Below are 8178 nucleotides of genomic sequence, written 5' to 3'. Positions count from 1 at the left end.
GTTTCATATGGATGTTGAGGTATCCATATATCTCTTCATTTTGCTCTCAAAGTGCACCAGATTGATGCATTTAACTTCAATATTTAAAAAAAAAATCTTCCCGGGGGAGCATGCCCCCGGACCCCCCTAGAGGGTGTTAGGTCCACTCCCCACTTATAAAAATAGCACTTTACCACTGCACCCTCTCTAATCTCAGATGCACCCTGAGTCATTTTGTTCTGGAACCGGGCCTGGTTGCCTTGTTACTACAACCCGTCTATCAGTGGAGAGGGAGAAGCTGTTAGGACTGTGTATCGCATCAGTAACGTGTTGATAGTGATCCAAAAAAAGTGATTAAAAAAAATATACCTCCAAGGGTTTTCCCAGGAATTCACAAGGACTATCAGCAGATATGCATTGTGTAAAACTTTGTTGAATAATTGAGTAATGGAGCAGTTTGAAGAGCAGGTGCTGAATTATCTAGAGTTGATCTATACATGTTTTGTGTTTTGTAACCTACTGTCAAACATTTAAAGGTCACTGTGAGCGTTCCAGCTCACGAGAGGGATAAAATATGACGGATGGAACGGTTTGGCAAACAAGCAGAGTTTATTTCAGGCTGAGTGTCAACACAAAAAAGGGCTCCCATGAAGCCCGGACTGCTCCTCTATTTCGCGAGGTGGCTGGGCGAGTGACAGTCCTCCACCCAGGACCCAGCCTACTGCAAGAGCCCAGAACCATGGTTACCAGATGCTTTCATTGAGTAACTGATTACCTGATTCTGATCAGCTGTCTGGTCCCCCGCTGAGCCACTCCCATCACTCCAGCAGCCGGCGTCCTAACCACAGTCACCTATTATACAAAATCAACTTTTTCATGTCTTTTACACATATATACAGTATGTGTCCCCTCTGTGCTCTGACTGTTTCAGGAACAAAGACTGAAGATTAGATTTTGGCCACTTTTTGATGTCACAATGTTTGTTTGGCTTGTTTAACCATTAGCCAATCACCAACAAAGGTAACCAACCACCTTATCACCTGAATCTCCTCCTAGAGCACCATTATGTTTTTGAACCAATCATCTCTCAGAGGGGCGTGGCCAGCAGCAGCTCATTAGCATTTAAAGCTACAGACCCAGAATCTGCACTTTTGGAACAGGGCTGAAACAGAGGGGATTATGGGATGCTACAATGAAGTGTTTGGTGTTTCAGCCAAACACTTCAGAAACATGTTCTGTATGTATCTGAGACCTGTAGTATATTGTGGAAAAAGAGTAGAATAGGGGACCTTTAAACAGTAAAAAAACAAGTAACAAACACATCAAATATCTAAGTGGTTCCAATACAAAAATGACTAAAATTAAAAAAAGATAAAACCCTCTTAAACCCTTAAACAAATCACATCCTCAGCTGTGGGACTTCAACAATTGTGTTATTTAATAAAGAGTCAAATATAGACGGAAAGCAAAAATAAACTTTATTTACAATGTCTGTTCTCATAGAAAAACATTGTTACATAACAGCAAAGAAACATCACAATATAGTACAACACATTTAAATAAATGACCAGCTGGTGTGATATAAATGTGACCCAGAGAGACTTGATATTGTTAGTTTAACACCGTACTCTACAGAAGAGGTGGAAACACAGTAATTATGCTTGAAGAAACGAATGGCTTATAGTACTGATCAATCTAACATTTGATGGATGAATCTGAAAACATGCGGAGCCAGACGAATGCTGCTTGAAATGTCTTCAGTCAGGTGGCTGAAGGTTTGAATAAATATCACATTCATTCTTGAACTGTGGATGTGGAAGAAGTTAAGGGGATCCTCCGTTGTATGCAGTTTTCTCTGTATTTATGACGGGCCTGAAGGAAGAACAAATTAAACATTTTAAGATTATTTTTCAAAATTCTGTTTTAAAATCAGATATTTATATAATTACGTTTCCCTTTTTTATTCATCTTTATGTTTTACTGAAATCTTTCATTTCATGACAATTTTTAGTTTTAATATTGTACATTTCTATTTGAATTATTGTATCAATAATTAATATGCACAGAGTAAAAGAATACAAGTAATATAATATTACATATCTAGCACTGAATAGAATGCTGAATACATTTTTATATTTCAAATAACATTTTAATGAACACCTTCTATTAAAGGTAGCGATAGCACACTGTAAAAACACCAAGTCCTGTTGTTAACCCTTTAGTGACATGGCACCTGTGATAGTAATGCTACTGTATTATCATTATATTCCATACTATCTTATTGTGTTCTCTTTGTGGAACTAGAGTAAGTATAAAGTAGCTTAAACTGGAAATACTCAAGTTCGGTGCATGTACAAACATTGTACTGAAGTAGAGTATTTGATTGAAAGCCCTCCTTTCCCCCGCTGTAGTAACGCTGCCTTCAAGAAGTCAAAACTGGATTAGATTTTATTCAGTGTCACTCTTTTATTCCCTGAGAAACTTTCCTCATGTTGAATTTACACTCTGATATTAAACAGCTCAATCCCACAGGGGAAGTGTGTGTGTGTGTGTGTGTGTGTGTGTGTGTGTGTGTGTGTGTGTGTGTGTGTGTGTGTGTGTGTGTGTGTGTGTGTGTTTGTGTGTGACCTTGAACTGTGAAGTTTAACTTGTACTTTCTTAATCAAGTGTTGGTTTTGATATTTTTCTTAAAATGTGTTCTTATGATCTGTCTGGAGACTGTGATGTTCTGGAAACTGACTGTTTCTATATATGTACAAGCATCTATTTTGTAAACCGATGTATCGTCACAGCTATGTTATTTTCCAAAATATCTTGCCTGTTTTTAGCCTCACAATTATGAAGATGTCCTGCTTTTCTTAGTTTAACATTATATTGACGAGATGTTTGTATGCAGAAAAGAAATCCATACAGCCAACATTAAGCAAACTTTTAATGTTTGAGAGCATAACCTAATACTCTAAACTCACCAGTGAACTCACTGCAGTGCAGGTCACCCTTGAAAAAGAGATCAATGATCTCAATGGGATTCACCTGCATAAATAAAGGTTTGAAATGAAATGAAATGAACTCACAGTGTGTGAAGCTGTTTTCACAGAGACAGATGTGGCTTCCTGTAGGTTTGGTTGGTGATGGACAGGCGGGTCAGCCGGGCGCCGTAATAATCCACGATGTAGTTCGACCCATCTGCTGGACCCACGATCTGCAGGAGGGAAAAAAACAGGTAATGTTTTACATACGCACGCATAAATTAAGCAACTGTTTTTTCAGGTGATATTTCACTTCCAGAAGATACAATACATTTGAATTTTTCGGATGATACTGCATAGTGGGTTAAAGATTACATTAACTGCCGTCACACTGAAGTGTAAAATATCTGATCCACCAAACATGGCTGACCACTTCATGATGTTAAATCTGCTGTCGGCCCCCCCACACCTTCCTGTGATGGATCTGCAGCCTGCTATTATCTAAAGCTTTTGAACAGGAAGGAGTGATTCGTTCCTTCACCTCCAGCTTCCCTCTCTCCATCCGTCTGTCTCGTCCTCTCAGAGTTCATTAGGAACTTCTACAAGCTTCATTCATCCTGCCGGCCTCGGAGGATGGATGGACGTAAATAATAATCAGAAGGTTGATGCCCATTTATTCATCAGGCCCACAGTTCTTCACTCTACACTCTTCATCAAACGTGTGGTTCTTAAAGAGGACATGAAACAAGAACCGGAGTGTGTCGATGTGTGGAAGGAAGCACCTAAGCTGCTCTCTGATCAGTTTGAACAAACACAGCGAAGGGTACTACAGACTGTTCTCCATCAATTAAGATGGTTGTAAATATACATTTTTTTTGCCCTTTCCAAAAGAAAAGTTGCATACTAATATTTAATATATATATTAATAAGCTTCTGCAATGACACAAAATGTATTTCTGTCCTGAGTTGCATTCATTTTCCACCAAGATCTTGTATTTATGATTTGAGAGTCGCACCGCTGCGCAAAGTCTTCTCCAGCACATCCCAAAGACTCTCAATGGGGCTGAGGTCTGGACTTCCATGTGTAGAAAGGTTGTTTCCTCCTCCCTGAAGCACTCATTCACAATGTGAGCCCCCCTGGCATTGTCCTCTTGGAATATGTCCGTCATCAGGAAGAAAAACTCCATTGATGAAAGACCGTCTCAGTATTTCAGGTGTCGCTGACCTCATTCTTTGGAACGTGACCTGAACTTAGACCTGACTAACTGCAGCTGCCCCAGACCATAATACTGCCCCCACAGGCTTGTACGGTAGCACGATGGGTGCATCACTTCATCCCGTCTCTCTCTCTCTCTCTCTCTCTCTCACTTGTTACGACTCTGCTTTATAGTTAAATAAAACATTACATAGATCACTCTTTTTCAGAACTAGTGCACTTTTGTCCGACTAGTTGCACATAAGCCTACTAGTTATGCCAGGAGAAGCACTAGTAGCACAAAGTCCAACTTGTAAGCTTTTGAAGAACTAGTGACCCCTGGACCAGTACTAGTGACATAAAGTTCTTAGAGTATAACTACGTGCAGCTGCAAAGCTCTGACATGTTAACATAGTTACAAAAATATTAAGCAGCCACTCAGGAAGTAGTTAACTAGTGGCATCACATTTTTCTTGGTGTTCGCTATTATGATTGTAATGCACGGACTGGAACACCACAATACTCAAAAGAAGATGAATGTAGCTCACATCAGGGGCACAGAAGCTGTGGCAGCCTCCACCAGAGCCAGCAGCCTTCTGCGGCTAAAGCTATTGAATGTTGTGTCGGAGCTTCTCAGAGGGCCACGTGCTTCAGAACATGTATATAGTCTATCTTAAAAAATTCTTTTATTATTCGTAGAAAGTTAGGTTATGGAGACTTTTTTTTGTTTCAATACATTTTCAAAATACACTTTAGAATTCTAAAAGTACTCTACTCAAACCCACTAAATAATGTAAATGAAGCAAATAGGCCCTGATAATCCTGTACATGTACTCACCAGTTAACGCGCCTTCTGGGGGTCCCAGTATATTTAAAACTTGCATGGGATGGCGGCTACTAATGAGCACTGCCACAGATATATATTTGGATGCTTTATGGATTGAAGTTGGGGCTGCATTTTGAATCTTAAACAAGCTATGCTTGTCAGACTGTGGCATGACCTATTGCAACACAAATATAATAAAGACATGAGCATGGTTTAGCAAGTTTTGATATTGATTGCTGTTTATACTTTTTTGACATAGAAATGATTACTAATGCTACAGTATAGCTTTACACTGGATGATCTGAACTGTGTACAGGCTCTGAAAGACTCCATTCACTTCGTAGTGCACTCCTATCATAGCGAGTATAGCAGATAAAGGGAAACACTGGCCTGTAATGATCTAACTGTCACAATACCAACACATTTTTAGATTTTTAGGTTAATTAGACCTGTCCAATGTGGTCAAGATGTGAAAACAGCACTGAAAATCTCCCTTTTTTTTTATTTTCACAAATAGAATTAGGTTTCACAAATCTCAAACTGTGTTATAAAGAATCTTAGACCCTCTGGGTACTCCAGTCCAGATTTTGATAGTCTAGGTATAGTAGTTTCTAGTCAGGACCTGGTCTAAGTGCAGGGTTCCTTACACTTATTCCAAAGTCAAATTCAAGCCTTTTCAAGCATTTTCAAGGTGCATTTTCCAGGCTTTTCAAGCACTTACAGCTGTGAAACATTACATAATTTATATACACATATTCAAATGTTTATTTCCCTAATCACTTAAATCAGATGTTTCTTTATGCTATAAACAACCAATGTGTGTTTCGTGATAGCTTCGACACGAGGTGAAATTTAGAAAAAGAAAACTAAGTTTAAGTACGTTTCAGAACATGAGGTGATCATGATAAATAGGACTGGGCCTCCCATAATAACCTGTCTGAGCCCAAGTGATGAAACATCAGCCAAATAACTTTTCGACGATCACATTAGTTGATGATACTATTTTGGACGCCTGTACTTTTACGGGGTGTTGGCGTAAAAATAGTTGACGTAGGTGAAGGTGTTACTTTTCCTCACTCATGTATTAATACCTTTTAGGTTGTACTTTTACAGATGTGGAGGCCCATGTAGTTAATTAATGTGATTACAATCACAACATTATAATCATAAGTGTATAAATTCAGACTTTAAGTTCCACCTGGAGTAATCCACAAGCTACCCATGCCAGAACTTACCAAGCTGCAAACTAGCTCCGCACCTATTTACAGCTTTGGAACACTTTAGATGATCAATCATTATAAAACATTCATATCCTATTATTCTGAAATGGAGCCAATCTGCGCCCACAATGGAGGTACTTTTTACTGATCCGGCACTTCACTATATTTGATGAGAATACTTTTCTACTTTTACTTGAGTGACATTCTGAATGCAGGATCTTTACTGTACCAGGAGTATTTCCTACACTCTGTACTTTACTTTTTACTCAAGTACAATATCTGCAGGTATTTACTTATTACTCACAGTACAGAGATCGTTGTTTATATGAGGTACTTATTCCACCTCTGGTAGCGTATTAGCCAGAATTGCTAGCCAAAATCACGCAGAAAGCTACATATAAAATAGGCGTCCAATGGTAACAAGTGGGTAAAATATTTACAAATGATGTACAATGATTTTTTTAATGTTGAACTACTCAAGACACTCCTGACAAGGATACATCTTCAAAGGAACTGTGTTAATTCTACAATTACATGGGATTAAAGCAAAATGTGTTTTACTTGTATAATACTTCAATTTTATATAAAGAAAGTTTGTTTTCTCTCTTTTCAACATAAACAAGTATTGGCTTCACGAATATTAAACTATGTTCGGCAAATCAGAGATAATACAACTTTGAAGCTTCGGTAACGGAATAATTACAAGCAGAGAACGGATAATTTAACGTACAGGCAAGCATAACAACAGTCCGGTGTTTCTTGTACAGGTTTCCCCGGTACACAAATGCAAACAAGTACCAAACACACTTCGCGAGCTTCCCCCAGACCAGTCATACAAACGAAAAATGTGTCTTCGGGCAATGTGAAATTAGAGCACGTCACATTGTTTTGGCACGAAACATCTACTCAGTGAAATACATTGCTTTCACAATCGCTCTGTGGTCGGAATCAATAGTTATTCATTTTGTGACTACTAACCGAAATGCCGTGAGTGTTCATCCTCTGAAACACACACGAAGCGGCTCGTAACGCACATAATATAGTACGCTCCTCTGAAATGATTTACCTGCAATTATTATATATCCTCATCGAGTTCGCTATTCAGCTCGCTAACGTTAGCTTACAGAACAAACGTAACATGCAACGTCAAGCCTATCCAAAATGCTATACTTACGGCTACCTTGTAATTGTCTTCTGCTAGCCAACCGCTCGTTGAACGGAAACCTCTGGCACACATGTCATCTATCCAGTGCTTGATGGAATAAAAAAAGGTGCGGTACTCTCGAAATCAGCAACAAGCTATTTGCACAAGTCTAGTAATATCCTATAATGCTGGTGAGGTTGTCTCTTTACTGTAATATTTTAGAAAGGCTCACTGTACTTTAACACAAATGGACTCCATGGAGCTGCATCTGAGATTAGAGGAGGTGCACGTGCAGTAAAGTGCTATTTTATCAAGTAGGGAGTAGGACCTGGACACCCTCTAGTCTAGGAGGGGTCCGGGGGCAGCTCCCCCGGGAACATTTTTATTTTACATATTGAAGTTAGATGCATCAATCTGGTCGCACTTTGAGAGCAAAATGAAGAGATTATATGGATACCTCTCAACATCCATTAAATGAAGCCACTGATAATACAGTTTCTTTTTCTTTATGGATTAAAATAAAGTAACGCTTTGGACATCCTTACTGGATGTTAAATGATCTCTCGTCCACTGAGGCCCTACCATTTTTTTGTGCATTTTGACTCGATTTAATTCTACTCAATAGCGTTGCGTGGACAAGTGATGCGCCTCTAGGTTTAAAATCTACTACCTCAAAAAGAACATATGGAGATGGGCTCGTCTTACTATTTAAAAAATGCAATCTATTTGGGAACAGGTGGGGCTGGCCCTCAATCCTATAGGGGGGTCCGGGGCATGACTCCCCCGGTAAGATTTTTTTTAAAGTGTTGGACTAATGCATCAAATCTGAGTGCATTTTGAGGGGT

At 39.1% G+C, this 8178-nt stretch overlaps 1 protein-coding gene and 1 long non-coding RNA gene across 2 annotated transcripts in view; both read right to left on the bottom strand.

Annotated features, from left to right (window-relative positions):
• nlgn4xa (neuroligin 4 X-linked a) overlaps positions 1-8178 on the bottom strand; it is a 76066-nt gene that overhangs the window by 46578 nt on the left and 21310 nt on the right. The gene's annotated exons all lie outside the window — the stretch shown is intronic.
• On the bottom strand, positions 1435-3739 carry LOC104951990 (uncharacterized). The gene is made up of 2 exons (XR_799079.1): positions 3054-3739; positions 1435-1851 (listed from the first exon to the last, which is right to left on the bottom strand). It is a non-coding gene; the product is annotated as an uncharacterized lncRNA (long non-coding RNA).

The sequence above is a fragment of the Notothenia coriiceps genome, unplaced genomic scaffold (assembly GCF_000735185.1).
Source record: "Notothenia coriiceps isolate Sejong01 unplaced genomic scaffold, NC01 NC01_scaffold00019360, whole genome shotgun sequence".
Taxonomy (NCBI): Eukaryota; Metazoa; Chordata; class Actinopteri; order Perciformes; family Nototheniidae; genus Notothenia; species Notothenia coriiceps.
Note: the sequence above shows the minus strand (reverse complement) of the source record. Positions and strands in the feature narration are given on the sequence as shown.